General features: G+C 49.1%; 1 protein-coding gene across 9 annotated transcripts in view; it reads right to left on the reverse strand.

Moving 5' to 3' along the window:
- The window catches only part of Apbb2 (amyloid beta precursor protein binding family B member 2), a 311966-nt gene extending 296341 nt beyond the window's left edge, over nt 1–15625 (reverse strand). For all 9 annotated transcript variants that reach the window (XM_057771510.1, XM_057771509.1, XM_057771505.1 and 6 more), the window contains exon 1: nt 15391–15625. The gene's annotated coding sequence lies outside the window, so the exon portion shown is untranslated. The remainder of the gene's footprint in view (nt 1–15390) is intronic.
- Nucleotides 15626–17976: the final 2351 nt, after the last annotated feature.

Below are 17976 nucleotides of genomic sequence, written 5' to 3' on the forward strand. Positions count from 1 at the left end.
GAACTAGCTCTTGTAGACCAAGCTGCCCTTGAACTCACGGAGATCCACCTGCCTCTGCCTCTCGAGTGCTGGGATTAAAGGCGCGCGCCACCACCACCGGTGAAAATAACAACTTTCTAATTGCTGTCATGGTGAGAAACATCAGCCTTCAACAAAAGAGGGAAACAAAGTACTCAGTTATTTAAATAAATAGGCGTGACTCAAATCTTTCTTAATGGGGGAGCTTTCCTATCCTTTGAGATGTCAGTGTCACGCCTGTACACTGGCCGGACGTTCTCTGCACCTGCGCACTGGCCGGACGTCCTCTGCACCTGCGCACTGGCCGGACGTCCTCTGCACCTGCGCACTGGCTGGACGTCCTCTGCACCTGCACACTGGCTGGACGTTCGCTGCACCTGTACACTGGCTGGACGTCCTCTGCACCTGCACACTGGCCGGACAGTCCGCTGCACCTGCACACTGGCCGGACAGTCCGCTGCACCTGCGCACTGGCCAGATGTCCTCTGCACCTGCGCACTGGCTAGACGTTCGTTGCACCTGTGCACATCTGCTGCACCTGTACACTGGCTGGACGTGCACTGCATCTGTACACTGGCTGGACGTACGCTGCACCTGTACACTGGCTGAATGTCCTCTGCACCTGCACACTGGCTAGACGTTCGCTGACCTGTACACTGGCTGGACGTACGCTGCACCTGTACACTGGCTGGACGTCCTCTGCACCTGTACACTGGCTGGACGTCCGCTGCACCTGTACACTGGCTGGACGTACGCTGCACCTGTACACTGGCTGAATGTCCGCTGCACCTGTACACTGGCTGGACGTCCTCTGTACTTTGTCACTCTATGAACTGTGAGAAACACAGTCACCATAAACTTGGCAGTCTGGTGTTCTCCATATACCAGGAAAACAGTAAAATATTTATACAATAGGCTAACTCAGACTTTGGCCACTTAAATAGATTTGTGGGAAATTCCTTAGCATGCATACTTATTAACCAGGAAATGTCTTTGAAATGACTTTGTGAGCTGACCTCATACATAACTGACAGAAAGAATCCACGAGTCTGCAGAATATCACTGGAATGACACAAACCGCCAAATTAACAGGAGTGAGGACACTGAAGTCTGCGTGAGTCACCAGGCAAAACGGACATCATAGGGTCTGAGCATGTCCTCAAATCAAATGCCCAACCCAAAACCCAACCTGTGTACTTGTAGTCCACTAATTATCTTAACTCAAACACAAATAAAAGTGCCAACAGATTATTCTAAAGGGCAACCAAAATTGGTCTGGGAAGAAACAATATGACCTCCAATAACAAAAAGTGAAGTAACAGCCTTCCTCTGGAGAAAACACAAAATAGTTTAGCAAGTAAATTCTTACTGCCGCTCCACAGGAAATGCATTTTCAGACCATATTAAATTTATACAACATTCTGAGGCTGCCAGCCACTCTCCCCTGGTACCCAGGCCTCATCCTTTGTCATTATGCTGAGCACGTCCTCAGGATAGAATGTTCTGTGATTACAGAAATCTTCGATTTGTTTCTAGAGAAAACATCACAACACCGACTACATCTTTTTAAACATATATTAACTTTCATAGACTGGTGAAATTTTCTTTGTTTCAAAAACCAAGTAGAGGCTAAGGAGATGGCTCAGGGGATAAAGCATTTGCTGCCTGGAAACATGAAGACCAGAGTTCGGGTCCCTAGCACTCACTCAAATGGAGCAGAGGTGCCTGGCCTGCCAAACTAGCTGACTCGGCAAGCTCTGGGGGCAACTGAGAGGCCCCGTCTCAATAGTGATTCGGGCAGAGGTGCAATGGTAAATCTGGGCTCCACACACATGTACCTACAAACACACAAATGTGCATACACCCACACGGGCAAAACAAACTAACAAGTAAATCACTTTAAATTTGAAAAATTAAGGCTAGAGGGATGACTCAGAGGGTGAGGGAATTTCCCACCAAGCCTGAGAGCCTGATTTCAATGCCAGGACGCACATGGTTGAAAAAAACTGACAGTCACAGGCTGTCTTTCCTCCCTTCCCTCTTATACACACACACACACACACACACACACACACACACACAAAATAAATGTAACTTTTTAAATTAAAGAGCAAGAAGAGAAGGGAATAGTGGTTCATGCTGCTAAAGAGGCTGAGGCACTTTAAGACTGCCACACATGTAGGGCCAGCCTGTGTTACACAGTGAGTTCCCAGCCAGCCTGGGCAACAATGTGCAAAGGACTGATGTAAGGACATCGTGCTGATCAAGTGTGACCCAGGATCAAACCTATCCCCGAAGTCCTCAAACCTAGGAAACCTGTCGCTGCTGGCACCATTCTGACAGTTGATCAATCCCGGATCCCTGCTGGTACTACCCTAACAGCCTATAAAACACGGATCCTGACTGGTACCACTCTGACAGTCTATCAAACCCAGATCCCTCACTGACGGTCTCTCAAAGGAGAATAACAATAACAACCCAAACCAGGCAGCTGAACACAAAGGTTGATTACTAATCTCTCTCCAGCATTTTTTAAAGATCTATCCCGAAGCTAGAGAGATGGCTCAGTGGTTCAGAACACTGGCTGCTCATCCACAGGACCCAGGTTTGATTCCCAACACCCACACTGCCGCTCACAAACATCTGGAACTCAAATTCCAGGGGACCTGATGCCCTCTTCTGGCACCCATGGATAGGCACAACACAAAAGTGGTACACCAGGCAGAGCGATGGCTCAGTGGTTAAGAACACTAATTGCTCTTCCAGAGAACCCAGGGTTCAATTCCCAGCACCCACATGGCAGCTCACAACTGTCTATAATTCCAGTTCCAGGAGACCCAACACCCATGGCAAAACACCAATGCACATAAAATAAAAATAAATAATTTTTTTTAAAAAAATGTATGATTACAAAAGTTGTGCATAGACAGGAATGCAGGCAAAACTCTCATACACATAAAACAATAATAAATTATAAATAAATCTTCAGAGAGAGAGAAAAGCTATCCTTTTGTTTTAATCCTATAAGGATAAATTGGATAAAATTAGTAGCCCAGTTACAAAAGTACAATCAATTCAGCAGGATTGCCCCAACTGATGACTACTGGCACAATTAAAAAAAAAAAAAAAAAAAAAAAAAAGTCAGGCAGTGGTGTTGCATGCCTTTAATCCCAGTACTTGGGAGGCAGATGCAAGTGGATCTCTGTGAGTTTGAGGCCAGCCTGGTCTACAGAGCGAGTCCCAGGAAAAGTCAGAAGATGAGCTAAGTGTGCAGGCCGTGCTGATCACTGCTCTGAAGCGGTTCATGGTGCCACAGCAAACCTGCCCTCTAGCATGGTCCCTCGCTATCCTGCCGGCAGCTCTTCCAGCTCATGCTAAAACCCCAAACCACCTGTATCTAAAGTTCAAGGCTTCCTCGGAAGAACATGGGCCAAAGGTGGGCAGCCTAGGCTCTGAGGGTACACTTGACAGAATAAATAGCAAAGTGTCATGGTTTTTGAGGACAATCCAATGAAGGTTCATTTTGACCACAGTAATTCTTTTCCAAAGGACCTCAGTAACAACACGGCCACAATGTGCCCCATGAGATCACATTCGGTCCACAACACCAGACTAGTCTGGGTGAGTATGTCTTGCCTGCAAAAGAGAGCTTCTGACAACACATGACAAGGGAGAGCCATCTGTCTGTCCCCTCCCCAGCCCTCAGAGCACCAGGCCCAGATGCAGGCCACCCTGAGATCTGAGCTGGCTCACAGGTGCTTCAGTCCAGGACAAGTTCATTCCTCCCTGGAATTTTTACTGTTTCACCCATTTAAGTGTATAATTACACGACATTAAGTACATTCATACTGCTATACACCTGTCACCGGCATCCATCCTCCGAACTTTTCTCCCCAAATGGAACCTTGGTCCCCCAGAACACCAGCTCCTGGCAGCTGGCAGCCACCAGTCTAGCTTCTACCTCTGTGAGCTGACTGCTCTAGGGGCTGCAGGGAAGGGCAACATAAACCTTTGTGCGCGGCTTATTTCGTGTAGCAAGATGCTAGCTCTTTGATTCCCAATTAGCCTCCAAGACCCAGTCCTGAGCAAATACATTTCAGATGAGACAAGGAGGGGCATATGATAATAATTTTCCTCCTTTGCTCACTGCCAAAAGGATGCAAGAGCTTGGGAAGGAAGAGACAGAAAGAAATCAGCCACCCTCCTTCCCAGAGACGGCGCTTATTTCTAGTCTGTCCACTCTCTCCTGTCGCTGGCTTTATGCAAACAAACTGTTAACAATTTCATCACCTTAGAGCATTCACACGGGGACATCACATTCTTTAACATAAGCATCTATCAAAATGGCGTGAGGCCAAACATTCTGAAATTAATCCCAAGGTCAACATGAAGGAAAAATAAAGGTGCTTTCAGGAAAACCAGCACCCACCCCGCTCTCCTGTGTCACTGTTAGAGCTGCCTTAAGCTTCGCTCTGAGGGCAGGAAACTGCTCTTGGCAAGACACTGTGGTATTGTTTAATAGCTAGTGTTGCAGAAGGAAGGCAATGCCTTCCCAAATGTTCATCCGAGAACAAATGTGAAGCAAAAATTTATATAAACTCCGAATGCAGCCATCCATCCTCCTCTTATCTCTCCCAAAGGGAAACAACACAAACCCACTGGATGGAAATCCCGCTTTCTTAGAGGAATAAAGATAACACTGCCACAAATCAATGTGCTCTGAGGCCTTTTCATTTTTGTTGTTGGTGGCTGTTACTTTCTTGCAATTCCCATGTCTTCAGAACCAAGAGAGAGAGAAAAAAAAAAAAGACAAAAATTCAATGAAACTCCACATCTTATTAAAAAAAAAAAAACAACCAGCAAGACGTAGGCCTGGTACAGTGAGGTGGTTTACAGGGGAACTGAAACTGGACGCAGCAGGAGATGACTTGGATACCTGAGACAATGACACACAAGAGGATGGAATGCAGGACTTCCTGTATTTATTTTAGTAGAAACAACCTCGCGTCCTGCGGGGAGGAGTCGTTTTTAGAAATGACACTGACCCCATTGTGACGCCCCTGCACGGCAGCAGTTCCGTTTGGCGGCACCATTGCTCGTGTTCATTCTGCCCAAATCAGTGGACCACGTTAAAAGTGAAGGCAAGAGGATTTTCCTCAGAGCTTTGGGACACGGGGACCTGTCCACAGTAGCGGTCTCCGGGACCATGACCCTCTCTGGCAGATTCCCTGTCTCTTCAGGAGCACACGGTATGAAAACACATCTCGACTGGAACCAAAGAGCACAACCCATCCAAATCCAAAGTCCTGAACTAAAGGAGCCTCCCTGCCCCTGCTCCTCTCTGCCCTGCTCCTCCCTGCCCCTGCTCCTCTCTGCCCTGCTCCTCCCTGCCCCTGCTCCTCCCTGCCCCTGCTCCTCTCTGCCCTGCTCCTCCCTGCCCCTGCTCCTCCCTGCCCCTGCTCCTCTCTGCCCTGCTCCTCCCTGCCCCTGCTTCTCTCTGCCCTGCTCCTCCCTGCCCCTGCTCCTCTCTGCCCTGCTCCTCCCTGCCCCACTTCTCCCTGCTCTGCTTAGACTGCTTCTCTGGTTGTTCCCTCCAGTTCCAGTTCCTTTCATTCTTTTCTAGGTAAAATCCCACTGCATCTTTCTGGAAATTACTCTAAGCAGAGGAAAAGGCAGTATGGATAGAAGCCTCTTCACCCACCTGATAGCTGAGCCAAATGTTAGGGTTAGCCCATGTAACCCAGACTATCCTGTAACTCTTGATCCTCCTGCCTGCGTCTCCCAGCTACTGGGATCACTTATGGGTATCAAGCTCTCTCTTAACGACTGAACCTTAGCATATGTTCTTTTTAAGATTCAATCAGGGATCCCTGACAAATGAACATTTTTGGCCAGCTCACCCCTATCTCCCCTTCTGAGTTTGCTATGCCAAAGAACCATAAGGTATCAGAAAATAAATCTCTTCGAAACGGTTGACCTAGATCACCTGTACTCTAACTTCAAGAAAGATCAAACTAAACATACCTCAACTAAAAGTAAATCCAAAAACCAGTACATAGCAGCTGAGGTTTGAAGATAAGAGTTTAACATAGTTAAAGTCAAGCCAACCTTGGCTATGCAGCTCGGTGTGTGTGTGGGGGGGGGGGGGGGGTCAGGAGAGAGATGGAAAGGAAAAGAAAGAAAAGGGAAGGGGAGGGGATGTAAGCTCTTGGCTAATGCTCCAGTACCTTGTCTGCCTGCTGTCATACTCCCCACCATGATGATAATAGACTAACCCTCCAAACAGTAAGCAAGTCCCCATTAAACGCTTTCTTTTATAAGCTGACTTGGTCATGGTGTCTCTCCATGGCAACAGGACAGTAACTAAGATACTTAGGATTGTTTGGGGTTGTTTTTTGTTTTTGTTTTGTTTTTACATTTTCTGTAGTATGTTGACAGCATCCAAAACCCGAAACTCCTGTTACAAAAATTCAACCGTAAATTTGATCCATTGAATGGCGCCCACAAAGGCTCATCTCCCTGTAGAAAGGGCTCTGAACACTTTTACAAAGTGAAAATAAGGCACAGTTCTAGGCCGCGAAGACACAGCCACCTCACTGCGATGACAAGAGGCTTTCCTCTATTTCTATTTTTGGAATAACCGTAAAACAGAGCATAGAGATGTTTCAGATCTCACTGATGGAAGCCTGCGTCTTTCCTTTGATTTTCAGAAATGATTCCTGGCAGGCAGATAATGTTGTGACCCAATTACTGGATATTTTGGAAGTAGTAGGCACTTAGCTTGGGGGATGAGCTAGTGGGTGCAGAGGGAAGAGTCACAAGCAGGCACTGCCACCTGCCTCCCACTTTTGAATCTCACGGCGGAGGAAGCGGGGACAATCAGGCAGGAAGCAATGCAGCAGCTCCCCTGACCTGCTTCCCGCTTTCTCACCGTTCCCGAAATAGACAAAGCTAAGGAAAATCATAAATATCACTCTCTCAGCCCTCTAGGGGAAGGTTTGGCAAGGGCATAAACTCGGGTCCCTGGGGAAAAGGGGGATGAAAGGCAAAGCTATTGAGAGCCCTAGAATCAAGGGGTGAGAACGGAGAAAGATAATCAAATTAGGACTGCGAGAAAAACAACCAATTCTCACACCAGAGTACCCCAGGGGTGGTCTAGGGACCCCCCGAAAGGTGAGCTCTTTGAGTCAAAAAGCAAACCTTGGTAAACCAAAAGTAATATTAATGGCTAAGGGCTTGGTGCCTGCCAAGTGATGGTCTAAACCCTGAACCCCTGTTAATGTCTGAGGTCCTCAGAACCATGACGAACACTTTAGCTTTCCTGTGTGCAGTGGGGACAGCGAGGCGCCGCATAACTGTGGTGTCCAACTAGAATCCTCTCATGGTGCACACGTGGCTACCACATGACAGAGCGATACCAAGACCTCAAGAGTTTAATCTTTCAACACCAAGACCCGATATTCTCTGCAGGGCAAGGTTGCCCTACAGGCTGCACACTGGCCAACAGCATCCCTGACCACTACCTGCAAAGGCCAGTAGTTCAACCTCAAGAGCAAGACAAAATGTCTTCAGAAAGTGCCAAATGTGTCCTGCAGGGCAAAAGTGCTACACACACACACACACACACACACACACACACACGTGCGCGCGCGCGCTCGCCACCAGCAGGATCTGCAGAGATATAAATGGCCGGCCACATTTCTACCCTCACAAAAGGATCCCAATGTTGGCAGAGATGGGCTCCAAGAGCTCCAGGAGCCGAAGGTGGGGAAGGAGTCAGGAAAAGGCTTCTCCAATGGGGATTTCCACAGAAGCCATTCGCCACAGCTCCCCGCCCCTGCAGCATCCCACTGCTGTAGAAGAGGGTCAGCTTCCTTTCTCACCACCCCTGTAAAACCCCGCGCAGGCCTCCACCACAGCACCCTGCCACCACCAACTGTGGCACGCTCCTTCGTTTTCCTGGACTGGGCACAGTGCCTGGTGCCAACTATGTACTCAATAAACATTTGCTGCACAAAGGAATGAGCCCCTGAAGCCAAGGTCTCTGGATGTCACCAAAATTCTCTCTTCGCTAATGACCTATAAAGACGTATATGAAACTTGTGTCTTGGCAAGAATCCAAAGTTCCATTCTAACGCAGGAAGACCCTATGGTTTAGGAGTGTTTCCCATGGTATCTACACCCCAGTAACTGAGTGTTCTCATCAGGCCTCAGTCATGGCCACAAATTATATCACGTTAGCCCACCAAGAATGAAACACCCCAAGAAACCTACCTCATGCCTGGCTTCCCTTTCCACCTACAGTCGGTACTGCCCAGCTACACACAGTACTGTCCAGCTACACACAGTACTGCCCAGCGACACACAGTACTTCCACCTACAGACGGTACTGCCCAGCGACACACAGTACTTCCACCTACAGACGGTACTGTCCAGCTACACAGTACTTCCACCTACAGACGGTACTGTCCAGCTATACACAGTACTTCCACCTACAGACGGTACTGTCCAGCTATACACAGTACTTCCAGCTACAGACGGTACTGTCCAGCTACACAGTACTTCCACCTACAGACGGTACTGTCCAGCTATACACAGTACTTCCACCTACAGACAATATTGTCCAACTACACATTGTACTGTCCACCTACAGACGGGACTATCCGCCTACACACAGTACTGCCCAGCTACACACAGTACTTCCGCCTACAGACGGTACTGTCCATCTACAGACAATACTTCTGCCTACAGACAGTACTGCCCAGCTACACACAGTACTTCCGCCTACAGACGGTACGGTCCAGCTACACACGGTACTTCTGCCTACAGACGGTACTGCCCAGCAATGCAAACTATTTAATGTAGAAGGTAGTCTGGCCCTTGCCTAGAACAAGTCTACTGAACAAACTAAACAAAGACCCCAAGTTAAGAACACAGTCAGCAGCAAAGAACCCGCAGGATGCCTAGAGAAACACGCCATCTCTCCCAGGGTGTCAAGCCAAGGCCAGAGGAGCCAAAACCTCAGGCTAATCTTGGGACTGCTGGGGAGGCCCTGAAATCCTCATCCGACAACTCAGCCTTCCGGCGCCTGCATGAGCCAACAACCAGATTCCCCTGTATTTTGTTTATTTTTGGTTTTTAAGACAGAGATTCTCTGTGTAGCTCTGATTTTCCTGGAACTTGCTCTATAGACAAGGCTGGCCTGGAACTCAGAGATCCCACTGCTTCCCGAGCGCTAGGATTAAAGGTGTACACCATCACTGCCCGGCTTTTGTCTGTATTTTATACAGAAGGAATCTATCCTGGAATCTTCCCAGAGTTAACAGAGAAACTCAGTTTCCAGTGTCTGGAAATCATATCTGGACCCTGCTAGTAGATTTGTATTCAGATGACATCTGCACTTGAGGGTTACTCCTGAGGAGATAACCGTGCCACCCACAGGCAGCTTCCAGCTAACTGTGGGCTCTGAAAGCAGCTGAAAGGTAAATCTCGTGAGACTGGCTGGTCAGCAAGTCCCAAGGATCTCTCTATCTCTTCTCTCCAGCGCTGGGATTACTGACACCAGGCCTAGCTTTTACGTGGGTACTGGGAACTGAATTCAGGTCCCAAGGATCTGCCTCTTCTCTCCAGCACTGGGATTACTGACACAAAGCCTAGCTTTTACGTGGATGCTGGGAACTGAATTCAGGTCCTCATGCTTGCAAAGGCAAGTACTCTATTGGCTGAGTGATCTTTCCAGGCCCACTACGCACAGATTTCTAAAGTGTTACCTGAACTGCATTATTTACTCTGTAAAACTATTATTTCAAACCTAGAAGCTTTCTTCTTCCCCTGAGCCCACCCCAATAGTACCACCAACACCAAAAAGGTGAAAACCAACAATTCCAGGTTTTCTTAACCAACCATTCTTAAGCTTCCTCTAGCCATCTCGGGCTGATCCCGGAGGGCGTGATAGCACGGGGGGCCCACACTAAGCCGACTATTAAGCAATTCTTGATTTCACTTGTCTCGATTCCAACAGCAATTCCTAGAATCACCATCTTCAAATTGCAAAAGCATGTTGTTCCGCCAGAAAGAGGTCTGCAGGCAAAGAAACAAATGCCAAGTTACATCTCCAGGCCTGCCTGCTGGAGTCACGTTTCGGCCATTCGCCCTGTCTGCTCTCACAGGCCCCATGTTTCATCTTGGCCCTCTCTGCTTGTCGTCCTTGGGCTATAATTCAAAAATACTCATTGGTTCCCAGGGCACTTTCAAAATGAGTTCCTTCACAGCTCCTGGGACTTGGGGTGACTCTGCATTCCTGGAAGGCCCAGGGCTCCAGTAGCCCCACCCACAAGCTCTATGTGTTGGTCTGGCTTCGCTACTAACTCAGTTCCAAGGGCAGAACTCGGCATCTCAGGACCAGATTCCCAGACTTAGCAATTTCATGGGCCATTAAGCTGCCAAATGAAAATATTCCCATTCCTTCACAAAAGATTCTTACCCCAAAATTGGATGGGTATAATCTCAAGGAAAACGGGCACCTCTCCTCATTTGGAGGCCAATGAGGCTCCGGTTCCATCATCATCATTATCATTGCAGGGAGGACGACCAAAATGTCACTGACAGGCTCTCGGCCCTCAGGCGGGCACTGTACTTTGCATACACAAAACATTCACGTTTACCATGCATACAAATTAAGATCTGATTTCTAGGGTAGTGGATGGGAAATGCTACATCCTGTCCCACCAGTAATGCCTTCCGTCCCCGGCAAAGGAGCTCGCCCTTCCTCTCCAGAACTCTGCCAAGTCCCCTCCAGTTGCATCCTCCCAAATGCACGCTCCTCCTTCCAGCTCAGTTCAAAACTCGGCATTTTTTTAGACAACTAAAAATAACAAAGCCACACTTCCTCCCACTCCAAGCATTCCTGAAGCATACTTGCCAATATAGTTAAACTTCAGAAACTCCAGGTACTGCCCAGCAGGCAAAACCCTGCAGCATCCACAAGAGGGAAGGGGCACAGTGGTTAACTTCCGAACATTCTCAAGTCACCAACACAAAGAAAACCTTTGATGCATATTTCCACCGCATTATTCTTCCCTATGGTCTCTCTCCTTTGCCTCTGGGAACTCATGCATTTTATACATTTTATATACCAGGAAATTATACATTGGGATTTCCCCCCTTTAATTCTTTCTTGCTTTGTCTGTGTCTTTTGTTGTTAGTTAATTAGTAAGTTACTGTTCTGACCTCCTTGCCTTTAACCAGACCCAGGCTCTCCAGTCTTCACATGATGAGTTACCCCCTCCCCCACTTTCCTGTTCTTACCACTCTCCTCCTTGTTTGTAGTTCCAGTCTTGCTCCTTGCAGGGGGGTTCAGAACCCTGACTCCCCCGTCCCCCACGAGGGCCAGGGACACTGGTGTCACTGTCCTCACTGTTCTTAAGTAGTGTGATAACTCTGGCTTTCCTCTCCTGCCTCACTTAAAGATTAACAATTGTAGGCTTGGGCGCATTTTGAGAGCAATGCATGTATAACTCGGAACAGGCCTGCTCTCGATGCCATCATCATCCAGCCGGCACTCCTGCTACGGCAGCAGCCGACCATAAACGCCCGCACAAGTCACTAAAGATGCGCACATCAAATGGCAGTGACAATCGATTCCTAAGGCCAAGAGTTGAGACTCTCATTAAGGGCAGAAGGTGAAGGATCCAGCACGGAAAAGACTACTAAAAGCATACAAGACAGATCCCAGCAACCAAGACTCGGTATGTCTCCTCTGCAGCTGCTAGGATCTTCTTAGATGACCTGGGAGCCTAAAAGCAGAAAGTCTTTCTTCAGGAGATGGCATAAAAATTTCCAACTCCAATACATTTCAGCCCAATCCCAGCTGTCTCCTACCCAGAAGGACACGAGTCCACAGAGTTCATTTATGGCAGTTACTCTGTAGCAAAGGAAAAATTCAATGGGAGGCAGGAACTGACCAAGAAGGAAGGATATTAGACAAAACAAGGACAGGACAGGCTCTGAGAAGCACAAAATCGGCCTCTATGCTCTAAAGTGAATCCCCCCTCCTTGAATGGCTGCAGTACAGACCTCTGAACCAGGCCAAGAAGGACTCAGTCAACAACCAGAGGGCACATTCCACTGCAAACCTCATTCGACAAATGGGGAGACTGGGACCCCGAGATGTGAACTGACACAGCCAAGTCACAGAGTGAGCTGGAGTGAAAGAGAAGGCAGGACACGCAAGCGAAGTCTGTGGAGGCCCTGCTTGGTGGTCTATCAAATCCTACCAGATCCGTAATCACAGAGCTTCACCCTGCCTCTGACGAGCCATCACAGCGGCAAAACATGTCATCAGCACATATCGTCACACAGAATGCGCGCTAACAACACTCCAAAATGGGTAATTCGGGCTTATCATCCCAAGATTTAATTCTATTTGCTAGGCCGACAACACGGCTGAAAATAAATGAACACAAAACCATTTTATAATACATATGGAAGGGTCGTACAAGCACCCACATCATTTGGAAGACACGCTATTCTCATCAAACCTCATCCTAAACTAATCGTCGATGTCTTGCAAGAGGGTGCTTAGGGAATAAAAATGGCGCACACTGAAATATTCTCCTAGGAGAGAAAACTTAACGGTGAAAGTGCTACGGGGTCTCAAGTCTCCGCCTCTTAGAGGAGCTTTCTTGGGCAGGTGACATTTATGTCAAGACACCTCAGACCTGAGTTTAAGTCCCCAGAACCAGGATGGTAACCCAGTATTTCTACTGGGTAGAATGAACCGTAGAGACAGGATGGTTCCCAAGGCTCTGGGGCCACTTGGCCTGGCATACATAGACATCAACAATGAAGAAGAAACTTTGTCTCCAAAAAGGTGAAAGTATAAGGCTCTACTTTACAAGGGCCCTCTGAGCATCCCATGTGCACATGACTAGTACCTGCAAACGCATACACAGAAATGCATGCACACATATACCACATACCAGACAGTATATGCAAAAAGCTTAATATCAGTCCTGCCATGTGACAGACCGTGATCAAATGCTAGTTTCCTTAACCCAGGGAAGGAAAGTATCACCCTCAAAATCAGTAATAACTTAAGACAGTATTTTCCTAAAACACATCCTAAATGCCTTGTAGTAAGTAGCCGTCAGTCTCACCAACACTGTAGCAGATCTCTGGAATAGTTAAGGTGTTTTATCACAAAGGTTTTGTCTGTCTTAAAGGTGTAGAGGGAATAGAGAGATACTAAGATTCCATTTGTCATAGACACATTTAGATACCCACTAGTCTGGGTAAGCAACAGAACACATGTCTAACAGTCATGGCAAGGGTTTCAAGTGCTGATTCCTGCTGTAACAGAAAAAGTATCCAATGTTTGTTTGCTGTTTCTCCTCTGGCACAAAAAGTCCTCAGAAAATAGAAACATGACAAAATAACTGTTCTAGAATATTGCTTGAGCACGTGGTCTTGTAATATTTGTCTTTCCCTAAACAGTGTTGTAGTCATGTTGTAGTCTCTGTTCATATTACAGACACAAAATGTAAAAGATTCCTCTGGAACCCTGCAGACCCTCAAAGTGTTTCAACTCCTACGCTATGAAGTCACAGAAGGGAGGATTCTGCCGGGTCCTTGAAGGTGAACAGTTTAGAGTAAAGTAATAACAGTGTAAAAGGACATCCGCACCTTCACCAGAAAAGGGTCTCAAGCTGAGACCTTTCTCACAGGTTCTGAGCAAGTGTGGTATTTCTGAGAACTTTCTGAAGGCACCTACCAATCTAGCACATCAAGTTCAAAAGGACAGTGGTGGACATCTTGTACCTGTGGCATCTCCCCACCTTCCACGCCCCCCCCCACGCCCACACTCCACAGAGGGACCACTCTGCACTCCTGACACCCAGCTCTCATCACATTTCTGTCTGCCTAGGGGGAAGGATCCCCATTCTCAGGACAAATACCATCTTTCCAAACAGATGCCATTTCTAAGACTCTGCTAAGAGTCTCCGAATTCTGAGAAACTGTTGAGGAAATTCTGCTTTCAAGGTACAGACAAAGCCTGTTTCTAAGTTCATAAAGAAACATCCCTCGAGTGTCCTGTTTCTACAAGGTCAGTCACACAAGTTCAGGTCTACCATGGCCATTTCGAGGAACTATCTGCAATATCATGATAAGAGAGAAAAAAAAAGATGTAAGAGACCAAATCCTAAAACAGATGAGCATCTGCCATAATTTATTCTTAAGTCAGTGAAATGAAGAAACAAATAACAAAAAGGGCAGCATCACAAAGTTTATTTCTTGAAATTAAAATGTTATTGTTATCATTTTATGATGCTCTTTTATGACTTTGATTTAAGTCATCCATCGTGCACAATGCAAAGCCAATGACAGGACTTTTTCAAACTACCCCTTTTAAGAGCCCACTGGTCTTCTGACACTGACCTAATTCTCTCCACGTGAGCTCTCTACACCCACTCAGTCCATCCCCAAGTGATCGGGACAATCGTGGTTGTGAGAAACCTGGCTACAAAAACGGTCCCGATTCTCCATCTGATTTCTCCAATTTTTTTTTCTTTAAAGCCCCACACGCCCTTGGCCTTTTGCGCCTCTCCGCCAAAGACGTGGAAGGACCACCTCTCATTGTTTCTACGGGACTCCGCATCCCTCCCTCCGCCCAGCTAGTTTTCTTCGCACAAATGTCATTTCTGGCATATGAGACACCACTCCTCCCAGAGAGAAGCAGTGGGACGTTCGGGACCCCGATGACTGGCTTCCCTGATCCAGCCCTCGGCACACAACCATTTTTCTAGTTAAAACGCTCTCTGCTTTGCTGAAGAGACAGGAACTTTGCCCCCTTCTCCTCTCTGGGCAGCAGGGCTCCCTGCACCCCTGGAGTCGCTGGCCAGGTCTCTAAGTGTCTAGCAGGAGCGCGCCGCCGGGCGGTCAGGCCGGTTCTAGGGCAAGGGGGCGTGCGCTGCTCGTCGCCCGCGCCCACCCGCACTTTGCCCTCCGCAGTCTCTGCCTGGGCACAGCCCTGCGACCCAGTGTCCTCGCCCTACCCTGCCGAGCCCCAGCTGCGAATGGGAGTGAAGGAGCAATGGGAGTGACGGGCAAGCCCGCAGCTAGAGCACCGGCCCTGCGGCGCGGGTGCGGGGTGCGCAGGACTCCGCAGCGGGTGCCTGCTGCAGATGCAGCGGCAGCTGCTGCAGCTGGGGCTGCGGCTGGGCGGCCGGCGGTGACCGCCAGAAACGGAGCGGCAGTCGCAGAGGTACAAGCCGCCAGGCTCGCCGGCTGCCGGGCTCCCGCGCCGCACTCCGGGCCACCCCACCCCCCTCCCCGGATTCCCGGTCTGAAGGCATGGAGGAAAGCGTGGCTCACCAGCACTACGCGACGCTCTATCGGCTCTGGCTCCGGCTCCTAGGTCTCGCAGTCCGCTGAGCGCCCAGATCAGCTGCGGGTTGCAGCACGCGAGCTTCCTACTTAGAGCAGCACTGGCTCCAGCGACTGAGCATGCCCAGTGCGGCTCCGCGAGGCCCGCGCAGGGAGCGGCGGCGGCAAGATTCCACTTCTCCAGGCTTTGGCGGCGGCTGCGCGAGGAGAGGCACCGAGGGGCCTGGCGGAGCCCGGCAAACCCAGCAAGGCGGGGCCGGGGGCGGAGGCCGCAGCGGAAGGGGGCGGGCCGCGCTCCCAGGGCGACCCCTGCAGGTGGAGGAGGCCCGGCTGCCGCACGGCTGGGAGGCAGGGGGCGCCAGGGTGACACCCAGAAGCTGGGGGCACGGGGCAGCCCGGGTATCCCCTCCAGGTGGTCTGGCGTCTGTCTGCACCAAAAGGCCGTTGGGGAACTCGTCTCCCACACGTCTGAGTTCCTTTAGAATGGAAAAATATTCCCAGATGAGATCTGCCCACAGCCGGCCAGGAGAGCTGAACATTGAAAGGTGAAACTTCTCCTGCCTTCTGACACCTCCTCCCCCAACGCCCAGACATATGCCACACACGAACATTCCTGCACTGGAATATCCCAGCAAGATAACGCCGGACGAGAAACACGCCTGCGGAAAGGAAAACCACAATCTCCTTGTTACCGGTTTGTTAGCCAGTAAGTGGACATTCTGCAGTTACCTGGGCATCCTTAATGTGTTCTTCACTGAGCCAAACTGGAGCCTGGGTCAGACTCACTAGGAAGGCTGCTAAAGCAGAATGCTAGGCCCCTTTCCCAGGACGTGAATAAGTGGCTGTGCTCCCAAAATGCCTGTAACAAATCCCCATATGCTGGTGTGGCTGTCATCTGAGGACTAGTCTTAAGGATTCTCATATACACAGAGTGCTACCTCCCATCTCCTTTAGAAAGGTAATTCTGAAAATAATTGTAACTAATAAGTAATGGCTCTTTTCCAACCCACTCCTCCATCGGATAATAAACTGAGACTTTGTCCTCCCTACAGTGGAAGTGGGCTTTTTTATTTTCTTCTTCACACATTGTTTACTGAGGCTTCACAAATTCTCCTACTAGACCCGGAAATAGAAACAAATTAAAAATCCCAATCCCTGCCTTTGCGGTGTTAGAGTCCAGAAGAGTGACTAACATCCATCTGTGAAATGCTGTTTCTGCTATCTCCAGCGGGGAATGTGCTAGAACCATGCACAAGTGTTGACTTGTAAAAGAGAACTGTTCATGCTCAGAGTTGAGTTATTGGGAACCAAGGGGTCGCCATGGACTGGAGCCTGGCTCTTGCATCCTATGTAGCTTCTTATATGGTATTTCCCTCAGACTCAGCTGAAGTCCAACCGTACTGCTATAGAAAAATCTCCAAGTGTTTACTCTTGGGACTGAGTTTCTGCAGCCCAAGACAGGTTTAATGAGCCCTGTGGATACCCAAATAGTCAAGATTAGGGTTCAAATACCCACTTGGATAAAACAAACTGCAGAGAGCCTTGAGACTCTACTCGGTGGCCTTCAGTCCCAGACAGCCTGTCATCCCGGTGGTCACAGCAGGCTACCCTTCCACCTTGACCTCCTCCCCGCCGATGTCCAGAGTCCACCTCGCCACCCGCTTCCCCGGAGCTCCGGGGTTGAACCGCGCCTGCCCTCTCCAGACTGTCTACTCCGATGTGCAGGAAAACCAGCGCTGGAGTGCACGGCGGCCGATGGGCGGGGCGGGGCGGGACGCGCAGGCGCGGTGGGCGCCAGGTTGGGCGGAGGAGGCTCCCAGATCCACACCTGATGCAATCACCCTTCCGGAAACCCGCAGGGTCTCCCGGATCACCCGGGAAACGCTTCCGCACCTGCTCTCCAGCCACTGTGTGCCGACCGGGTCGCCGGCTTCCCAAGTTCATTCTCTTGGGCTATCCGCGGAAGGAATCAGGACGTCACCTCCCGGCCAGTCTTGAAGGGGCGGCCACGAAGCATCCCGCAGCTGCTGGAGGAAACTCCCTTAATCATTTCCAGGGAAGACTAGCCGGGACTGGAGAGCAGTCGTTGAATGCCCCTTTGCTTCCTTCCTGCGTCCAACCCAGTTTTCTTCTCTGTTCCTGAAGAGGGACGTTTAAGGTGGAGAGAATTGCTAGGTACCCTGGCAGGCTAAGGATGTAACACCGCCTTAGCTGGACTGGAGAAAGCCTGCCACCGCAGAATGATTTTATAAATAAGTAATTGGCTTTCTCTCTACCTCATCGTTTGAGTTTGCAAAGAAAATCATTTCTCATTTTACCACCTCATGCAATTTTGATAGCTATTGAGAGTGGGTTTTTTCCCCGTAGTGCTGACTCACACATGAACTATTTTCTTAGGAAATGAACTATTCCAAGAATATTCTGAGCTCTTGTTTTATTAAGTATGAAGTAAATGCTGGGAACAGCACATTTAAAAATTACCCCTGCAAATTCTATAAGGCCAAAAGCCCTCCTAAGTGGAGGTGTGGGTGTTTCAAGGGATGTTAGTGGAAAAGACACTTCCAAGAAGATAGA

Source organism: Chionomys nivalis, chromosome 6, assembly GCF_950005125.1.
Source record: "Chionomys nivalis chromosome 6, mChiNiv1.1, whole genome shotgun sequence".
Taxonomy (NCBI): Eukaryota; Metazoa; Chordata; class Mammalia; order Rodentia; family Cricetidae; genus Chionomys; species Chionomys nivalis.